This window comes from Vulpes lagopus, chromosome 22 (genome assembly GCF_018345385.1).
Source record: "Vulpes lagopus strain Blue_001 chromosome 22, ASM1834538v1, whole genome shotgun sequence".
Lineage (NCBI taxonomy): Eukaryota > Metazoa > Chordata > Mammalia > Carnivora > Canidae > Vulpes > Vulpes lagopus.
In genome coordinates this window covers 1622837-1644266 of record NC_054845.1, presented here as the reverse complement: position 1 = coordinate 1644266, position 21430 = coordinate 1622837, and the positions used below count along the sequence as shown (strand labels likewise).

General features: G+C 44.6%; 2 long non-coding RNA genes across 2 annotated transcripts; both read right to left on the bottom strand.

The window, feature by feature from the left end:
• Positions 1-252: 252 nt before the first annotated feature.
• Positions 253-6477, bottom strand: LOC121480718. Its single transcript, XR_005985079.1, has 4 exons — positions 6085-6477; positions 3143-3326; positions 2120-2244; positions 253-374 (listed from the first exon to the last, which is right to left on the bottom strand). It is a non-coding gene; the product is annotated as an uncharacterized LOC121480718 (long non-coding RNA).
• Positions 6478-17654: 11177 nt separating this feature from the next.
• Positions 17655-21188, bottom strand: LOC121480480. The gene is made up of 3 exons (XR_005984988.1): positions 20424-21188; positions 19210-19268; positions 17655-17898 (listed from the first exon to the last, which is right to left on the bottom strand). It is a non-coding gene; the product is annotated as an uncharacterized LOC121480480 (long non-coding RNA).
• Between the last annotated feature and the right edge of the window lie 242 nt (positions 21189-21430).

The window sequence follows — 21430 nt, the reverse complement described above, 5'->3', positions numbered from 1 at the left end:
CATTGAGTGGTTTAAATACAGTGTGAGCCACCAGGACAAAAACCTGCCACACAATAAGTGCTCATTAAACATCAGCTTCTGTTAAACATGGAAAAGACCCTGTATAGTACTGATGATGAAGAGTCCACGATTTGTAGTTAGAATTGGTTCTAAAAATCTCAGTAAGGATATAGAACTTTTGAGGATAAAGCATTTGGCCTGGCACTTTCCATGGCTATTTTCTCTTCCAGCAAACACGTATGGGTTGCTTACCGTCTATGAGCTCCTCTGCTGGGAAGGAGAGAGGGCAGGACACAGGGCCTGCTGTCTGAACGTTCACAGTCAGACGACAAAAGCCCCCCTAAACCAGTTATTGCAGTGTAACATGGCAAGTCCTGTAATAAAATTAATTATACCTATTATTTATTGACTGTGTTTTGGGGTGGGTCAACATGTTGCAAACACTGTCCTACTTGTCTCTCACAACAGTTCTATGAAGTAAGTGCTATTATTCCCATTTTATAGGTGGGGACACAGGTTCAAAGAGGCTAAATAGCTTGTCCGAGGTCACATAAGCTAGCAAATGATGAGGCTAGACTTTGAACTTAGGCTGTTTACATCCAAAATCTATGTTCTTAATCATAACACTAAACTTCCTCCCTAGAATATAATATAGAAATAGCAGTATTTATTAATTGCATGAAAATAATGAATTATGTTGTTCAACATAGATAGTAAAAATATTTGGGAGCACAGACGGACTAGTTGGCTCGCTCTGTTAGAGGGAGGATGGGAGAGCCTCAGGGAGGAAGTGACAATTAAGTTAACCATCAGAGCTATTTTCATGGAAGCATTATAGATTAGATTCAAATATTGTTTTATTTTATTTCCCACCATGCAGCCACCAGAAATCTAATTTTTAACTTTTTCTAATCAACAATACACTTTCAAATTTCTTTCATTGATGTACTTACTGTGTTTGGTCAGTAAATACACTTAGTCCCTGATATTCTCAAATACCATCATGTCCTTTTTAGGAGAAAGCATAAATCACACACATGCACATACCCTAGTGTGTCAGGGATTTCTTAAACACGCTCTAATAGACAATGATACATTTTTATAATGCATTCTTGATATACACCAAAACGTTAACATTGACTACTTTTTCTTTTCTTTTTCTTTTTTTTTCTATTTGTAATTTTACAGATTCTGAGTTATGGAGTGTAATTTGTTTACTTCTGAAATTTTGTGAATTTTCTCAGAAAAACATTTGTCAGGTTCACAATCAGATTATACATGTGTTTAAGACAACAGACCTTCCGGGTGTTGTCCTAAAGTTAATGAATGTTCAATCCACTCAACTACATCACGTCTGCACCTCCAATGATGAGCTACTTGATAACAAGGACAGCACTCCACGAATGGGTATGTATGTGTGTGTGTGATAGGGGCTTGACAAATACTTGTTATCTCTTTTTTTTCCCCAAGATTTTATATAAATTCCAATTAGTTCATATATAGTGTAGTATTAGTTTCAGGAATTGATTTTAGTGACTCATCACTAAAATAGCATCCAGTGCTCATCACAAGTGCCTGCCTTAACGCCCATCACCCGTTTAGCCTATCCCCCTCCTCTCTTTCCTTCATTAACCCTCAGTTGGTTTTCTACAGTTGAAAGTCTCTTATGCTTTGCCTCCCTCTGTTTTTATCTTATTTTATTTTTCCTTCTCTTCCCCTTTATCTGTTTTATTTCTTAAATTCCACGTATGAGTGAAATCATATGGTATTTGTCTTTCTCTTACTCTTTATTTTACTTAGGATAATACCTTCTAGTTCCATCCATATCATTGCAAATGATGTGATTCCATTCTTTTTGATGGCCGAGTAATATTCCATAATATATATTATGTGGTGTGAGTGTGTATACACACACACACACACACACACACACATATATATATATATACATATATATATATTATATCACATGTTTTTTATCCATTCATCAACTGATGGGCATTTGGGCTCTTTCCATAGTTCGGTTATTGTTGCTATCACTGCTATAAACATTGGGGCGCACATGCCCCTTCAAATCAGCATTGCTTAATGTGACAAATGAATAGCTGGGAGAACTTACAAATGAAGTCAGAGCTGAGAGACTCTTGAACTGATATTCTGGCAAATGATATGTAGACATAATAGCCATGCACATCCTATTCCATAGATGTTCTCACAAAAATGCGGCCTGTTATGTACAAGGTGCTGAAGAGGAAGAAAAGAAGATAGGAAGGGGCTGAGTATCTCGCAGTCGGGCTGTGGAGACCAGAGACAAATACGAGAAAAGAGAACTGGCAGTATGTGTGTAGAAAAATGCATCTGTGTTCACAAACTCAAGTGTGCAAGAAATATGTGTTGTTTCTCAATAATAATGAAAAGGTACATTTCTTTGATTGATACCAGATTCAGATTTTCCAAGAGCAGAAATGTAACCCAGACAATTCAAAGACATGCTTTCTCTTTGTCCATGGTACCAGCTTTAAGTCTGAGGGAGCCAAGATGGCAGAGGAAGAATGGGGGAATAGGTAGGTGCCCAGAGTGGCATCTGCTAAGGTCTGCTACCTCATCTGGTCACTGGGGGAATAGGCAGTTGCCCAGAGTGGCATCTGCTAAGGTCTGTTATCTGGTCACTGGGGATTGGCTACCCAGATGGCCGCTTGGCCAGACCTTGTTCCTATCCAAAGGGCCCCTTGTGGTTGGTGACTGTCCTTGCTGTCGGAGCTCTTCCTGAGGCCCTGGCATGTCGGGAGTGTGGCCTGGGAGGCCGTCCAAGGGCCTCCAACAGTTCTGTGCTCCTTATGAGCAAAATGGAATCATGTCCTAAAGCCACATCAAGGTTGGACTGGGGGTACTCTGGGACACAGCCTGAGGCCCATAAAATGAGACAAACCTCATTGGCAAACTGCATACGCATTTCTGTCCTGACACCTTGAAGCTTCCTCAAGCTCTATCTGTACCCCGGGGCAGTTACCCCTATTTACTTGGGATTTCTGTTGTCTCTCATCCAACAGTGAGGGCAAGGGAGATGTCTTTTTTTTTTTTCCTAGAAACAAACTATCAGCTCATGTACTTTGTTTCCCCTCTGACACTCAGGGAAACTTACCACTCTTGACTAATCAAGCAATCCTTTGGGGCAGAAAATCTTATTCCTCCATCATTGTGTAGTCTCTCAAATCCATTAACTTCACCTGAGAATGCCTTGTTCTCTGTAGAGTCTATGCATTTGAATTCAAGTCAGGAAAATGCTAATTTTTTTCCTCTGAGTCGGTGGATGGCCTGTGTTCTAGCTGCAAAGTGGAAGAAGGGCTGTTGGGTTACAAGAAAATACATGAATCAAATTCTCAGGTAACAGGTCAAAGTATCTTGCTATCAGTTGCTTAAATGAATGCTTGGGGTAATGGGGGAAGAGAGGGGCAGGTCTAGACCTCAGACAGGCCTGAGGCCCAATGGGGAAGACTCCTGAGCCCCTGACCTTCTCTTCACCCAGTCTGGTAGCCAATACTCGAGCATATACTACTTGCTCCTGGTGGGTAGGCAATGTAGGTAGCTAGAATTTCCACAGTGGGCAAAGCCTCCTGTGATTGTAGGAAAGGGACCATTTTGCCCTTTTGCCACGGTCATTCTGCAGGAGAAATCCTGGGGAAGACTCCTGGGTATCAAACTTCCACTGTGTTACCTCTCATTTTATATCATGATCTCTAAGTTTTTAGGTTCTTCTTTTTTTTAGTTTTTGCATTCTTTGCCATTAGTTGTGCCTGGTGGTGTCATTCATCCATTAGGCCACACATGTAAATGTCAAAAGATGTAAAATTTAGTAAGCACATTTTATACATTTTAATATTGTTATTCTAAACAAGTCCAATCCATAACTTTGGGTAAGTCAACCTCTTTATCCAGCGAAAGCTTACAAAAAAGCAAAAATTTAGTATCTATTATATTCTAGGCACAGGATTCATGGCTGGGATACAGTAAGAAGCAAAGTGTGCATAGTTGCTACCTTCATAGGACTTATGATTTGGTGGGAGAGACAGAAAAATAACTTTTTAAACATGACATGAATTCATGATAACTTACAATAATTCCTGTGAAGGTACTGATACTCTGAAGGCAAAGGAGGCTCTTTTTGAGGCAGTGACATTAAGCTGATATCTAAATATTAAAGATTGGGTACGGGTAGGGACCTGGCTGTCTGAGTCTGAGGATCGAGTGCCTCTTGATCTCTGAGTCATGAGTTCAAGCCCCACGTTGGGTGTAGAGATTACTTAAAAAAAAAAATCTTAAAATAAAAAGTTGAGTAGGTATTAACTTGATAGAACTTTTTTTTTTTTTTTTAACTTAATAGAACTTTTGAGGTCTAGGCGAGAATGAGAGTTCAGGTCAAAGAAACAGTATTTTTTTTTTTTTTAAAGATGTTCTTTATTTATTTGAAAGCAAGAGAGAGCACAAGCAGAGGGAAGGGCAGAGGCAAATGGAGAAACAGGGAGCCCGATGCAGGACTCAATCCCAGGACCCTATAATCACCACCTGAGCCGAAGACAGATGCTTAACAGACTGAGCCACCAGGTGCCCCAGAACAGTATTTTTCAAAGGCCCTGAGGTTAGAGACCAAAGTGGCTGGGAGAGGTATGACGAGGTAAAGCCAGAAGAAGTAAGCAGAACCTTATAAAAAGTGTTAAGAATTTTGTATTTTTTTCCTAAGAACAACCCAAATTTTATATGTAAGTGTGACATGTTCAAATTTGTATGTTAGAATGATCATTCCTCCGGTTGCTGTGATATCTCTCTCTCACCTCAGTCGCCAACTCTTAGGGCCATGTGAACGATTCCTGTCAGGGACTCAGAGGTCTCAGTCCCTGGCCACATGCTGCTGCCCTTCTGTGGTTGTAACCAATACCCCAGGATTCCACTCTTTCATTTCACTGAGACCTCCAGTGGCTCTCCCACTCTGCTGTCTACATATTTATTGGTTCTCTCTTTCCTTCATTTTCCTCCCTATTTTGCCGCAGGGGATCAGAACCTACGACCCCTAAATAGGCCACTTTGGTGTATTGATTATTCTGAGCAGAAGGCACTCTGCTCAAAGAGAAACAGCATGTGTCCTTCCTCTTTTTATCTAAAAGTAGGAAATTCCCTATGAGAGAGATGCCCTCTGTCCTAGGAAAAGGAGAACATTCTTCTCACTGGGGAGAGATGAATCTGCATAAACAGATCTATTCACAAGACCTTATCTTTCATGAGTTTCCCCTGTGTATTTACCCATCACTGTCCCACAGCTACTGCCCCGGCCCCAAGCCTGTCCTTCTTGGCCTCGTCACATCTCCACAGCATGGGGTTCTCTGTTGAAGTGGTGGATGAGCTCTCAGAACTCTCAGCTTCTCTGGGGTGGATTTCTCTTCTTCAGGACCTGAGGCCAGAGGGAAGTGTGTCCTCCCCCCACAGCTGAGCTTCTGTGCTGCCTGAGGTGAGTCACTGTTTCACTGACACCAGAACCATCCTGTCCTCGGCTTCCCCGCCGACACCCGCCCGGCAGCACAGCACACGGCAGAGGCCTTGACAGCAGAGCAGATGCAGGATCCACAGGTGTGAGTGAACACAGCTGACAGTCCACCATCTCCGGGTAACCTCTGGGCCTTCAACGATGCTGCAGAAAATCAGACGCCTTCTATTTGTGTCACTAAGTCAGGGCCACCCTCCGCTGGGTGCTCGTCTTGCTTAGTTTGCACCGTCACCAAAGCAGCTCTCCCTCTGCCCCCACCTCACCCTCGCTACTGGCAGCTGAGGACACCCAAGCCCTGCACAGGCGCCACACTGACTCCAGCTGCCAACGCTTTCAACCTTCCTGAGTTTACCTCATTCTCGGGCTTCTCAGGAGGCACTTGTCCTTCCTCCTGGGTCCTGGACCCAATCCCCGGCTGCATCCTGAGGAATGTTCCTCTTGCCTATATTTGTAACATTTCTTTCTGAAAAAAAGCCCTCCCTCCACTTCATCCTCCCCACTAAATCTCTAGAAAATGCTTTTAGCATATATTACTGCCATTTTCTCACCTCACATTTAACTTCTCAGCTCACTGCACTCTGGCTTCGGCCTTCAATGTGCCACAGAAACTGATCCTCCCAAGGTCACTGGTGGCCTCCTTGTCCCCAGATCCAAAGAACACAGTTTAGTTCTTAGTGTCCCTGACTTCTCAATAGCTTTCAGTGCCATCGACCTCTGCCTCTTTCATAATCATTTTTGGGGGAAGGGAACCGGGACTTCCAGTTTCCCTCCTACACCTCGGAGCTCAGTCTCTGTTTTTGTTACTGATTATTGATTCGTAATCTCTATCAACTTAGAAAAATGGTGGAGTTTCCTCAAGGGCTGTCCCAGGATGTCTGCCCTTCTCACCCTTGACCTTCTCCTTAGAGGGTCTTATTGGGAGCACCTGGGTGGCTCAGTCAGTTAAGCCTCCAACTCTTGATTTTGGCTCAGGTCATGATCTCAAGGTCATGGGATTGAGCCCCATGTCAGGCTCTGTACTCAGTGTGGGGTCTGTTTGGGGTTCTCTCTCTCCCTCTCCTCTGCCTCTTCCCCTGCTCATACTCAATAAATAAATAATCAATCAATTAAATAAAATTTTATTATTTAAATAATTTAATTATTTAAAATTAAATTTAAAAAGGTCTCATTTTCCATTAGAGTTTCTATTATATCTGCATGCTGGTAAGGTAAGCCCTAAATCTGGATGAACAATCACAATCTTTCTTTTCAGCTCCACACACACATGTGCTTTTTTTTTTTTTAACAGCTCTTCTTGAATTTTGGTTAGTGCCTCAGACTCAAAATATCGAGTCTGCAACGAACACAAGAACTTTCCTCTAAAACCTCTATCTTTCCGACAGTTTCTCCCTTGGGAAATGGCAATGTCATCCACCCTCTTGTTCAGGACAGCCAGAGACCTTGACTCCCCCATCCCACTTCTTGCCTCGCTGCTTGGGGCTGCCATCACCATTTGGCTAAAATAATACCAAAGCTTTTGCACTGGTCTCTCCCCACCCACCCTATCTTCTCAAACCAGCCTCCCCATTTCGGTCATAACAACCTTTTAAACAATGCACACGATCATGTCCTTTTTCTATCTAAAATCCTCTAACTCTGGGCAGCCCATATGGCTCAGCGGTTTAGTGCCACCTTCAGCCCAGGGCCTGATCCTGAAGACCCAGGGTCGAGTCCCACATTGGGCTCGCTGCTGGAGCCTGCTTCTCCCTCTGCCTCTCTCTTCTCTCTCCCTCTCTCTCGTGAATAAATAAATAAAATCTTTAAAAAAATAAAAATAAAATAAAATCCTCTAACTCTAATGCACTCTTGTTGCCCAACAGGCCACCTCTCCAGCTTACAGCCCCTTGGTCCCAATGGTCCCACTTTTTCTCTCCTTCCACTATATGTACTGGAATACTCTGCACTGTTTGCCTTGAGCAGGCTACTTCCCACTTAGGAGCCTATGCAAATGCCATTTCTTTTGCCTGGAATGCTTGTCTGTCCTTTTGGCTTGTTACCTGGTTACCTCGTCCTATCACTTCCTCTTTGAAGCTTTCCCGGAGCTGAAGACTAGGTTGGGTTGGTCTGTTTTACATTCTTGTAAGACTTTGCACATTTGTAATGTTTACTTTTGTGTGATTATTTGTTTAACATGTACCTTCCCTGCTTGGTCAGGAGTTTCCTGATTGGGGGGGTTGGGTAATTCTTGCCCTGCTCATCTTTGCAGCGGAAGCACCTAGAGAAGTGACTGGCTCATTGCGGATGGCGAATCCACATTTCTTCCTCTAAGGACCATCTTACATCTAGTACATAGTCCTCGCTTTACAGTAGCATTTAAGCCTGGAACTCATCTTCATGATGGTGCAGTCTGAGCCAAGCAAAATGTGGCCTACATTTACGTGCCCGGCTACTGAAAGGTCACATCATTAATTCCACCTCCTGGAACACGGATCTGGGCCTCCTGTGAGCAGAGCGATTAGAACGGGTGATGCAGAAGGAGGTGGAACCATGACTGTCCTCATTTCACAGGTAAGGCCTTGGAACAGGGCAACAGGAGTCAACCTCTTCACAGGTTAACAGGAGGAACTTGCCCGGGGTTATGCTGCAGTAACCTGCAGGGCTGGCGTTTGAAGAAACCGGCACTTGAGTTTGGATCAGAAACAGATGTGCACTTCCCCATGACCCCTGGGGACTGTCCCTGGAGCGCCCTCCTCCCCGGGGCTAAACAGGCCCAGCCCTGAGGTCCTGCAGCTCTCCCCGACTCCTGGTCCAGGGCACCCACAGAGGAGGCACCGCAGGCCCCATGGCGAGGGGCTGGTGCCACCTGCTGGACACAGTTGCTGTGCTGCCTCCAATGGGCCACTTTTTATGGCTTCTTTCTTTCTTTTTTCTTTTTGAAAGATCCTCCGCTTGTTGACAGTTGTCACTAACATAGCTCCACATTCCTGTGGATTTTAGGAACTTGTTAATAATTGTTACACAATGACACACTCAGGCACTAGCCTCGGCTTCTTAGGCATGAATTCCTCTTTCTTTTTCTTTTTATCGTATTTAATTTTTTTGAGTCCACACTCAAGTTTGACAAAAACAAACGGAAGAAAGTTCTTTGTCAGTGTCATTCAGCACTTTTTTCTCCCGTGATAATAAGAAAGGCAAAATTTGTTTACAATTAGACTTAAACTTTGTGTGTCTCTTTTTTCTTAAGATGGGGATCCCAGTAGCACTTCCCTCAGAGAGCTGCGGGGAGAAGCACATCCGCATCCAGGGGAGTGGAGCCAGCACCTGATCAGGCTCAGGTTGTGCTGTCTGCTATTTGCATTATTCCACGGGGACAGGGAATGCTTTTCTAGAGGATTAAGACAAAGAGACCTTTCAAAATCTGGCATGCTCCACTTACTCTGTTTGAAAGCAAGGATGGTATAAGAGAAGCTTGGCTATTACAACTGGCATACAATTATGCGTTAAAGTTTTCCCTCATGCTATAAATGCTTCCTGCATCTCCACTGTATGCTGAGGAGGCCAGAAAAGCAATAGTGGGGGACAAGAGGCCCTGCCTGCACAGAACTTAGAGTCTAGGTTACAGAATGTATCTGTGAGCTGATGGAGCAAATAGCCCGAGAAGGAGAGGTGCTCTGTCCAGAAGCAGATGGAGGAGGCCCCTGATGCAACTTGCCCCCCGCCCCGCTCCCCCCGCTCCCCAGAGACGGACTTTGCCTCTGGGAGCCCTGGTGAGCACTCCCTCCCGCTGGAGGCGTCCTCTTCCTCTAGCTGACTTTCTTTATCACCTTGAAATTCCCTCTCCCTCTCTTTTCAGGCGGCTGCCAAGTACTGCAAGCTAAGGATGTGAATGATCACATCTTCAGCTGTTGCCTAGGAACAGAGTCCTTCCAAGTGGTCTTTACATTTCAAGAAACAACTTTAAATCTATTCACTGTCCAAGCCCCAGACCTAAATGTCACCAAATGTCCTTTCTGACCTTAAGATTCTTAGTCAAACCTAGATCAACAACAGTCAATACAATGGTGGCCAAATGACCATCAGGAAAAAAAAAAAACAAAAAAAACAATGAATTTTAGTAAGTAACACAATTTCAAGTTCTAATCCATGTAAAAGTGCTTTGAAAGAGGCAAAAAGCACACTACAAGTGTGACATATAATTTTTCCTGTGTATGCCTACTTACTCCCTCACGCCATGGATATTGAGAGGTTCAGCTTGGGAACATGTTTCTGGCTCCTGGGTCCAGACATCCTGGTTATAACAGCTGTCACATAAATGAGCACCATAAACCAGGGGCTTTTATGAGATAAATATTACCTGGCTTTCTGAAAAGATCTCTCTGGATAAAACACTGAGTTGAAAGACTTAATTACATCTGTGTTACTTTTTAGTACCAAATAATATCACAACTCATAAACAGCTTTTTGTTCTTCTGACTTAAACATTAAAGTCTTATTTTGTCATTTTTGTCAGCTTATCTGTTTCCTGTCTCATCCTTCCCCTCCCCACCATCAATCATCAGGATGTAAAAAAAATTAAAAAAAAAAAAAAAACTAAACTAAACTCTCTGATTCAGAGAAGAAAACTCCAGAATAGAAGTATATAATCAAATAAAATTAATGACTGGGTGAACAAGGATATGAGAGGGATGTATGTCAACCCATTAAGGTGGCCACAAAATCCTGATCATATTCTGTTAGAATTAAGTCAGTCTTAAAAAAAAAAAAAAAAAAAGAATTAAGTCAGTCTTTATCAAGCATCAAATAGTAGATCCTAAGATCTTACCTCCCCAAATCCCCAAACCACCAAATTCCTTTCTGCACTAGGGCTTCCTGCTTCAAGTTGGTCAGAATTTCCACTGGGGAGGATGGAATGACAGAGCTGCTCTCCTCAACCTCTGCATTCGCAGTGGTTGTGACCCACACCCCGCCCTCCTCCCCTAATCTGTCCAATTTTCTTTTTGAGATAAATAATATCTCTTCTTCAGAATGAGATAGGGGATCCTATTATATAACCTATTTGAGATCGTATATTATACATATCACATATATATCACATATATATTACTTATATGTTATATAACCAATTTGAGATTTTCCCAATTGCCCGGCTTGTTAGAAAAATAATTAGAACTTTGCATTAGCAAAGTGCCAGAAACAGAACTTCTACATAAGAAACACTAAATAAATGTTAGTGTAATTGAATTGAATAGCCTAAAAGGGCACAGCCAAGTGGCGGCATGAGGACCCACTACAGACTATCCAAATTCCACCACTGTTGAACATGGCTAATTTATCCAAGATGTTTTTCTCCCAATAACTGACTTTCCTAGTCTTTCAATTTGTTGAACAACCAGTTTGGCTCAAACTGAGAAAATTTGTTTGATTAAATGACTAGGGATTTGGAAGGGGGTATTGACTCTCTCAAAAGATGACTTAAATCAACCTGACAATGACTGTTTTCACAAGTGATCACTTTGTCTTTTTTACACTCCTGCTGTGTGGTTTTTCCAGGGAGTTGAACCAGTTTCCAAGTCTAATTGGGATAGCATGAGTGTCCTCCTGGCTGGACAATGCTTCTTCTGAGCCATTCTGCTTTGTTCAAATTGCCCAATGCAGGTCAGGGTGAGGACTTGGGGGAGTACCTAGACTCCCCTTCCAGTGAGTGGTTGTTTCGAGCCAACCACAAATTAGAAGTTAATTGCTCTAGTCTCAGTAAGACTGGCCAACTGAACTTATTTTAAAATCAAAAGTCTCCCATGATGTAGACAGCCTTAAATTAACTAGTTTGCAATTTTTGCCCAAACGGTTGGGTCTTTCCAAAGTTACTCTGAAAACAATAGCGATGCTGTATGGACAAATTACAAAAAGATGGGGAGATTTTTGTTTAAAAACAAATATGGGGCAGTCTGGGTGTGGTGAATTACAAAGCAAATTGAAGACATTGTGTCCTAGAGGGAAGAACCTGTTGTGGAGTTAAAACATGAAGATCCGAGCATGGGTTCAGCTGCCTCATAGTATCATGAAGTACCACACAGTAAACACCACTCAAAGGCACATGCTTTTATTTAATTATCTCTAAAGGTCACAGAGCAGACCTTCTGGGAAAGCAGCATATTGGGTTTGCTTTTCCCTGTTCCCTGGAAACCACAGGGAATGACCAACACATCAAGGATCAAATGTGAACTATTTATATCAATAAATTAAACACAGAATTTTGTATTTCTAGTATCAGAAATATCAGAGAGGGCAGATTTGTAAAGAAGCTAACACTATATATCTCTTTATAGGATCCGTTGGCTTCAGCAGTCTTGTCTTTGACATGGTTGGTGTTGACCCTCTCCCCTCCCCATTGCCCTAATCCAGGTTCTCATCGCCCCTTTTCCAGGGAGTCAGACTTACCTCTAAATGGGCTCCCCATCTCCAGGCTTGCTCCCGTGCCAATCCTGCTTCCACATGGCAGTCACAGATCAAGAGCTAAAGCTCAAAACCAAACAAAGCTAAACCATATACTGTTTATGAATCTATACATAGAAGTTAAAATTCCTCAAGAAGCAAGTGAATAATGAACACAAAATATACGATAATGGTAATCTCTTAGGGGAGGCAAGGGGGTGATACAGGGAAGCAGCATATAAATAGAACAATGGAACTGGAATTGTTTTAGTTCTTAAGTTAGATGGCAATGTTTAGTTTTTATAGCGAATAATGAGTTCATGAGCATCCATTCTACTATTCTGATGCAGAATTTATAATATGTGATATGTATTCTTTTTTAAGTGGTCAAATACTATATAATATACTATTTTAAGTAAGAAGAGTTACATTTGATTTAAAGGAAGGCAGTGAGGGAGCACCGGTACAGGTATTACCCATTATACACGGTGATAACATGAAAGTGATGGGGAAATGACCGATACGTAGGAAACAGGGGCCTATGGAAACAAATCCCCATGTCTTAGCAGGTCATAAAAAGTACAAGCAGGGTCATGTTTACTTTTCCAACAATTTCCTCTCACTGCCTCCCTCCCAAACCTACTAAACCAACTGTAATCTCTCATGCTTCTGCGCCCTTGCTTATGCTATTTCCTCCTGCTGAACTATATTTCTGCTGTCTCTGCTTGATGAACTCTTATTCATTCTGGAAGACCCAGCTGAGGTGTTCCCTCCCCGAGGATACTGAGATACTGTACTACTTTCCTTAGGCCACGTTATTCCATATTTACATTTCCAGAGCATCATATCTGTTCCCTATCCTCTGCTATTGCATTCCATGTTTATTTTTCATCAGCCTCTCTATCTAAATGATAAATTTCATGAGACCAAATCTTCCCCAACGTTGCACCTCCTGTACCTCGGGCTTTACATGGCATCAAGCAATAACTGAGAGGCTGCTCACAACACATATCCAGAAACAATGATTAAGGCTTCCTCTGTTTGAGTTGCATGGTGACCTGCAGCCCACCTAGACTCCCCAAAATATAGCAATTTGAAGACCAATTCTGGTCACAGGGTGGTCAAAGACAAATACACCGATACCCTAAGGAGATGAAAGTTTACAGAGGCAAAAAGCCACTGAGCCCAGAGCATTCTCAACGTTGGAAACTGCATCAGAGAGGGGCTAAGGAACTCTTATTTAAACACACATGTGGGACGCCTGGGTGGCTCAGCAGTTGGGAGTCTGCCTTTGGCCCAGCGTGTGATCCTGGAGTCCTGGGATCGAGTCCTGCGTCGGGATCCCTGCATGGAGCCTGCTTCTCCCTCTGCCTGTGTCTCTGCCTCTCTCTGTGTGTCTCATGAATAAATAAATAAAATCTTAAAAAAAAATAAACACATGTGCCTCGTCTCCGTAGGTAAGTATGCATATGGAAACTACTGTTATCCTTGGCTCACAGAGACTTTCAGACTTCAGGGATTGAGAGAGGCTGGCAATGGGGCAGAGGATTGGCAGAGGAAGACAGCAGATGAAAAGGAGAAGAAACATGAAGTCTTACCAGCAGTTCCATTGATCACACGGTCTCCATGGCAACTCAGGGTGAGGAGAGATTGGCATGAGCTATCACCACATTGGGATCACTGACCTTTGAATCACACAGCTGAGAACAGTGATGCCTGCATTAAGAGACTGCATTTTAGGTAAAAAAAAAAAGTGGATCCAGGGCAACTTGTCTTGGAGGCCCTTCCATTTTCCTTCATCATTCACTCAACAGTGATTTACTAGGCACTACTATCTGCTAGACACGGTCCAAGGTGCTAGGAGATCACAAAAGCTATTACAATTGGTCTTTCCTTTAACAAACTCGCAGCCTACTGGGGAGGGGGGGCAAATATGACACCTGTGTGAAGATAATACAAGTTAGAATTGATCATTATCCTGTGTGAAGTATAAATCAAGAGGTGTAGAAAGACAGAGGAAAGAGAGCTAAGTCTCTATTTAAATGTATTGACAAGGAAAGAGTAAATAAAGGAGATGATATACCAGCTGAGGAATTACAGGAGTGAGATATGCATGAGAAGGAATAATGTGAGCATGGAGGGAGTTCTGGAAATCTAGGGCATTTTCATTCTGGAAGAACTCATCCAGAGATCTTTGAGTGTGGTCCCAAGTAACAAATACTCCTATGGCATCTCTTACCTCTTTATGATACTTAGGAGAGAAGCAGCAGGTATGCTATGATACTTACAGCAGAGAAGAATAAAAGTCACATGCCAGCACCACAACCTTGCATTGCAGCAACAATGGGTTTTGCTAAAAGATGTGGGCTTTCAGCATTGAAGGCAATAACAGTACAGACGTGGAATTGGTTTTCTTCCATTTATTTTGAAAAGGCCTCAAGGTTGTGCGACTGAACTAATCATAATTCATGGTTCATGATACACTCTTCGTTGGTTAATGCATAGAAACCTCTATTTGCTTGTTAGTCAGATAGTTACTTTTATAATGCAACAAAATTTCTGCTTTTGGCAAAAAAAAATGAGAGTAACTGGTACTGGACTTGTGCTTTCTCTGTAAACAAGAAAATTGCATGAAATGTACAGAAAAAACAAGCTTTCAGATATTGGAAAACAAGTAGTGCAGGGAAGTGATCCCCGAGGAGAGAGACTCAAAGTTGTCCTATGATCACTCTGGCTCTCTACATGGAGGTACTTTCTAGACTGTGCAGCAAGCAGGATGGTACAGAGGACTCGCCAAGGCGAGGAGACAGAAATCAGGAGAATGACAATATCCAGACACACAACAATATAATATGACAATGTTCAGCATCTAATCAAAAAATACTGAAAATACATCATCTTTTGGATAATACAGGTAATACAATACTAAACAGAAGAGGCAGGGAAATGTGGCTTTTAACCAGGAGAAAAGTAAGTAATTGGGAACAAAGGAATAGCTAATTTCTTGTCACAACTAACACGAGCCAGCAGATACACTTCTAGCACACTGAAAAGCAAAATATGCTTCAGCATACTGAAAACATAATGCTGTCAATGTTGAATTCTCAGATCTGATAGACCAGCCTCCCATCTTCCCCTCAAAGAGCCCCAACATGGAAATTTTTTTCCCAACATGGAATTTTATACCTAGCAAAAATATGCTTATAAAATGAAGGGCATGGCCATTACAGACCTGATGGGTTCTGAGTGACATATAGAATTGCTGAATCACTATAATGTACCCCTGAAACGAATACAACTGACAACATGTTAATTGTACATATTTCAATAGAATGATTTAGACTTTGCAGTCTTACAAGATTGCATAATAATCTCAAGATAGAGAACTAGAAATAAGGACCTCAGTCTACTTACCATTTTATACTTACTTGGCAAAAATGCAACAGAAATGTCACCATTTCAAATAGTAAGAGTCCAACGTATTTGAGTTTGGCCAAAGGACAGATTGTGTATTGCATAACAACCTCACAAAGGCACTTTGAAACCAACCCGTGCAGAGTATTAAATGCTAAACAGCTTAATCCACAGGTGCCCAGGGCTGTAAGGTAACTGCCTACTCAGACCCTTTCCCTGCCCTGAGCAATAGCTTCGGCCAGAGCAGTGACCTGTGACTCAGCTCTGGACGCATCTTCCCTGCTCTCTTCACAAACCGCTGGCCACAGGTTTTATTCCATAGAATGCAAGCCATGAAAGAAATGTTCTCCTTTTTAAATAATTATTTATTTTGGCAGGCAGCTTTCAAGACTTGATCCCAAAGATAGGAGGAAGATAGGGATTTCAAATAGTTTGGTAAGTGGGAGAAATCTTTATTTCTTGTTTCAGTAAAACAGATACCTTTATTGACTGACTAAAAAGCTTTTAGCCTCTCTCTCAGATGCCTGGAAAGCCCCGCAGGAAGTAGCACATTCGATTTAATCATTTTAGATGAAAAAACAAACAAACAAACCCTGTTTGTCTAAAAACTCAAGTTATACAAAGGGTAGCTGTGATTAAATAATATGAATGAATGACAGTAATGTTGTCTTCTATTACAAAATACACTTGCGCTCCCAAAGCAGCCTCATGTACCATTTTATAGCCACCATCCTGGGAGGCAGGGTAAATACTCTTAGTCCCGTTTGATGAGAGAAACTGAGACACGAAGATGAAACGACTTAGCCTAAAATGGCCAGCCTCTTAAGCGGCAATGCTGGAACCCAGACTCAGCCGGCCTGACCTGGAGCCTGTTCACATTCTGTTCCCTCTACCCTGTACTCCTTTTTCCTTCTTCCCTTCCACTCTCTCTTCCTTTTTCTAAAAATTAACTTTCACAACTTGTTCAAGTACATATTTATTGTTGAGAAGTTAGAAAAGCATAGAAAGAAATTAAAAACACACACAATCCAACCATTCAAATAACAACAATTAAAATATTAGTGTGTGCTTTTTAGCCTTTTGTCTTGTGCAAATGTATTTTTAAAATAGGGAACACACTTACGTGTAACTATTGTCACATGCTTCTTCACTTAATGATATAGTGTAAATAGTTTCCCAAATTGTTAAATGTTTTTCAAAACCACAAATTTTATGATAGCATTGCAGTGTACTACTATAATTTACTTAACCACTGCACTCTACTCTCGTAGTGTATGTTCTATGCTTCACCATTAAGAACAAGGCAGTACTGCACAGATTCATAAATAAATCTTTGCAGGGATCCCTGGGTGGCGCAGCGGTTTGGCGCCTGCCTTTGGCCCAGGGCGTGATCCTGGAGACCCGGGATCGAATCCCACGTCAGGCTCCCGGTGCATGGAGCCTGCTTCTCCCTCTGCCTGTGTCTCTGCCTCTCTCTCTCCCTCTCTCTCTTTTTTTAAATAAATAAAAAATTAAAAAAAAATCTTTGTGTGCATCTCTGATTTTTTAATAATGACAAATTCTTAGTAGTAGAATTTCTGGGGCACTTTTTGGTACCCTAAAACATGGCCATTGTGGAATAACAGAGTTGATGCACATTTGAATTTTGGATTTCAGAAGTGAAATGGTTTTCGACTATCTAGAGTGTGACCATGAAGATAGGTGAGGAAACTGGAAAGTAGATTTTTACAAAATCGGATGATAGCATTCTCTACATGGTTTGTGAGGGTATACGCTGGGCTTTATGAGGAGGCAATGAGGCAAGCCTTAAAAATTAAAAGTATATATGCCTTTGGATTTAGCAATTCTGTTTGTATGTATTCAATAGGTTTTCTTCTGCATGTGTGAAATGAGGCATAGAGTTAGGCACTGCAGCAGGATTCATAAAACACTGGAAACAACCTACATATTCATCAATAGGAATCTAGTTAAAAAGAATGTTAAAGTTATTAAAATACAGAGTTACACTTTTTTAAAAAGCAAAGAATAAGCAGCAATGTGAAATACACCATTTGTGTAAAAGGGGAGAGTAGTGGGGAGAACATGCACACAAACACAGTTAGGTTTACAGAAGGTGGTCGCAGCCACCGCTTCCACAGAGAGGGCTGCTGGGGGGGGGGGCACCTTACCTTGCATTGCGTCTCTTACTGGGTTCGAGGGTTGTTGTTTTGTTTTTTTTTTTTAAGACTTTATTTATTTATTCATGAGAGACACACACAGAGAGAGGCAGAGACACAGGCAGAGGGAGAAGCAGGCTCCATGCAGGGAGCCTGACATGGGACTCGATCCTGGATCTTCAGGATCATACCCTGGGCTGAAGGCAGCACTAAACTGCTGAGCCACCCGAGCTGCCCGAGCTGCGAGGGTTGTTTGCTTGTTGTTGGTTTTGTTGTCAGGCTGGGTGAGGAGAAGGGGCTCTTGGTGGGAGGCCTGGAGGATGGTCTCTCGATCACAGGACATGTGCCAGCGCCAGTTTATGCTTCCCTGCAGCTCAGGCTCTAGATTTTAGGAAAACGAGGTCCAAAAGGGAGAAGCAACGAAGAAGGAACCATCACTAAAGCTCTGGTTTGCTTCTCTGAGCGATGGGAGTTGTGTAAATAATGAGAATGGGAAGAATAATATTCTTGCCTCTCAGGGGTTGTTTTGAGACCAGTGAAATCACGAAATGCTTTGTAATGGCAAAACAATATTAAAAAGTAAAGTTAAAGTGTTCATTCAACAAAGATTTCTTGAACGTCACTATGTTCCAGGCACTAAGTTAAAACAGTAATTGCTTTCGTATTTTATTAATAATTTTTTTTGCCTCTTGTAAGTGTCTGCTTATCATTGTTCATGTCAGTGGTTGTTTCTTGCAAAGATCCATTTGCCCATCTGTCCATGTCCCTGATTCATTCCCAGGCCCCCACCCACACCTGTCTTTTGTTTATATTCCATTAACTAGAGCAGAGATCATCGGGAAGCCCAAGGACCTGATTCAACCTCCAAACATGTTTTGTTTGCTCACAGAATGCTTCAATATATTTGAGATGACTGACTTTATTTTCTTTTCATCAAGAGCTTTCAAAAGTCAGATATTTTACTTTTTAAGAAAAAAATCAGAAGACCTGGCAACAATCTGAGAAACAGTATGGGGTTCACTTAAACAATTAAAATTAGAACTTCTATATAACCCAGCAATTCCACTTCTGGGTGTTTACCCAAAGAAAGTTAATATGTTAATTCAAAAAGATAACTGCACCCCCATGTTCATTTGCAGCATTATTCACAACGGCCAAGATAAGGAAGTAACCGAAGTGCCCATCAGGGAATGAATGGATAAAGGCAATATGATACATAATTGTATAAATCATCACATTATATATAATACCCTATTTATAACTGCGTATTATATATATGGAATATGACTTGGCCATAAACAAGAATGAAAGCTTGCCATTTGCAACAATAGTGGAACTTGAGGGTGTTATACTGGGTGCAAAAAGTCAGAGAAATACCATATAATTTCACTCATCCGTGCAATCTGAACACCACCACCCAAAACCAAGCTCATCAATGCACAGAACAGGTTGGTGGCTGCCAGAGGCAGGGAACAGCAGTGGGTGAAATGGGCAAAGGGAGGCCAAGGGTGCAGATTTCCACTTAAAAAATAAGTAAGTCATGGGTGTGTAAGGCCCGGACGGCCCGGTGACTGCAGTTAAGATACTATATGGTGCATGTTTGGGAGCTGCTGAGGGAGTGAGAGTGACGGTTCTCATTACCAGGAAAAAAATGTCACTATACGGCGACAGGTGTTATCTGTATGCACATACCGAATCATTCTGTTGCACACGCGCAACCCACGCGATGTTCCACGTCAACGACATCTCAGCTGAAAAACAGTGATAATGCAGTTAGATAAAAGAAGCCGACCTGGGGCTGCCCCTGCGGCCTGGCTGCACCTGCCAGCTCACCGACCCCGTCGTCCCCCCGCCCCCGGGTCCCTGCGGGGCGTGTGGACGGCGGAGGGCTACCCCTCGGACAACGCCCCAGAGGCCTTGGCCGGACCTCAACTCCTTTCTTGGCCTCCGAGGGCGTGTGGAAGCAGAGGGCCTTCCTGGGGCAGTGCGCGGCCGCCTGAGGACTAGGCCCCGCCTGAGGTCTAGGCCCAGTGCGGAAGAGCCTGGGGGAGCAGGGGGCGCGGGAGCCGGAGCGGGGGCAGGGGGAGGAGGGGGGAGGGAGGCAGGGGGGCAGGGGGGAGGAGAGTCAAGAGGGAGGGGGCAAAGGGAGGGGGACGAGAGGGGGCACGGGGCAGGGGAAAGGGGGAGGGAGACATGGAGCGGCGCAGGGAGGTAGGGGGCTGCGGGTGGGGGGCCAGGGGGCAGGGAGGGCAGGGGGCCGGGGGCAGGGGGCCAGGGCACGCCAGCGGGCCTGACCAGAGGGCTGCAAGTCAGCCACTGAGGCCCAAGCTGAGAACCGAAGTGTCCCGGAACAGGGGCCGCAGGAGGAGCGGGTGGCCGCGTCCGGGTGCCCCGGGAGGGGGAGCCCCTGAGCAGCAGGCAGCTTAGAGCCGCTCGCTCCGCCCCGGAAGCCCGCGGAAGCCCACACCTGCCGCAGCGCACGGTCCCCCTGGCGACTCCGCGGCCCGCCCCCCACCCCCTAGCGCTTCCCTCCACCCCCACCTCCACCCCCTAGCGCTTCCCTCCACCCCCACCCCCTAGTGCTTCCCTCCCCAACCCCTTGGCCCCACCCCCACCCCCTACTGCTTCCCTCCACCCCCAACCCCCCACCCCTAGTGCTTCCCTCCCCCGACCCCGCGGCCCGCCCCCACGCCCCCTAAAGGCCTCCGCGGTGGCGCCCAGGTGGCCCTGGCCGCAGCAGCAGGTGCGCGGATGCGCGTCCCGAACACCCGCTTAGGGCCCAGCGGGGAAAGGACCGAAGGTTCCCCTCCCAGGTTAACTCTTCCCGCTTGGACTGCGACGGCACAGTTGGCTCAGCGGCCCTGGGGAGAACAGTCTGCGGGACTTCACTCAGGTGCGAGTCTCACCACAAACAATCCCTGGACCATCTCTTCTCAGCTGCTTTGGTCTTGAGTGAAGGCAGCCTCGGGGCGCTGCTGCCCCGAACTCCGCGGAGGGGGGCCCAGGAGCTTCTCAGGAGGTCAGGCGGCGGCCGCATCTGGGTCCCTAAATTGAAAGCCTGACGGAGGAGCAGGTCGCGGGGAGCACCAGCCACCCTCTGCTGGGAGGCTCACGGGCGCCCCGGCTCCGCGCTGACCTGTGATGACCCTGCGACGGAGGTGATGAGGACACAGACAGGAGGACCTTGCCCACGGCCCAGGCTAGCGACCGATGACCCCAGGCCACCGGCTTCGGGCACCGCCCTGCTCCTAGGCCGGCCCAGCCCCCAGCGCAGCTCCGGCGGTGCAGGGAGTCATTGGGCCAGTGTCCCGAGGTCACGACTAGCTCCCAGAGACAGCTCGTCAGTTCCCGGGCCAGCAAGAGCTTGGGTGACGGGGACATCACCCCCTGCCTGCAGCTCCACCCCAGCCTCTCCGTGCACTCAGCTGTTGATTCCTCTACCGGACAACTTTTTTAAAAGGATTTTATTTGAGAGAGCAAGAGAGCGAGCACGATGGGAGGAGGGACAAGCAGAGCCCAACACAGGGACACGGGCTTGGCAGGGGGCTGTGGGGGCCTCCACCCAGGACCCTGAGATCATGACCTGAACCGAAGTCCCACACATGGCCGGCTGACTGAGGCACCCAGACTCCCGCAGCCCGAGGCCGGAGTCCCTGCTCTAGAGATTCTCATTTGTCCCGGGTGTCGCCTGGGGACCAGATTTGTAAGAGTCCCCCTGGGGATTCTTGTGTCCAACCAAGGCTGAGGACTTAAAACACAGCTGCTCACACGTGCGCATGCACCAGACTCACCTGGGGGCCTTGGTCAGTGCACACTGCTGTCCCCCAACTGCCACGGAGTTCTTCTGGTTCAGTAGGTCTACAGTAGGACCTCGTACTTAGAAATTTTTTTTAAAGATGTTATTTATTTATTC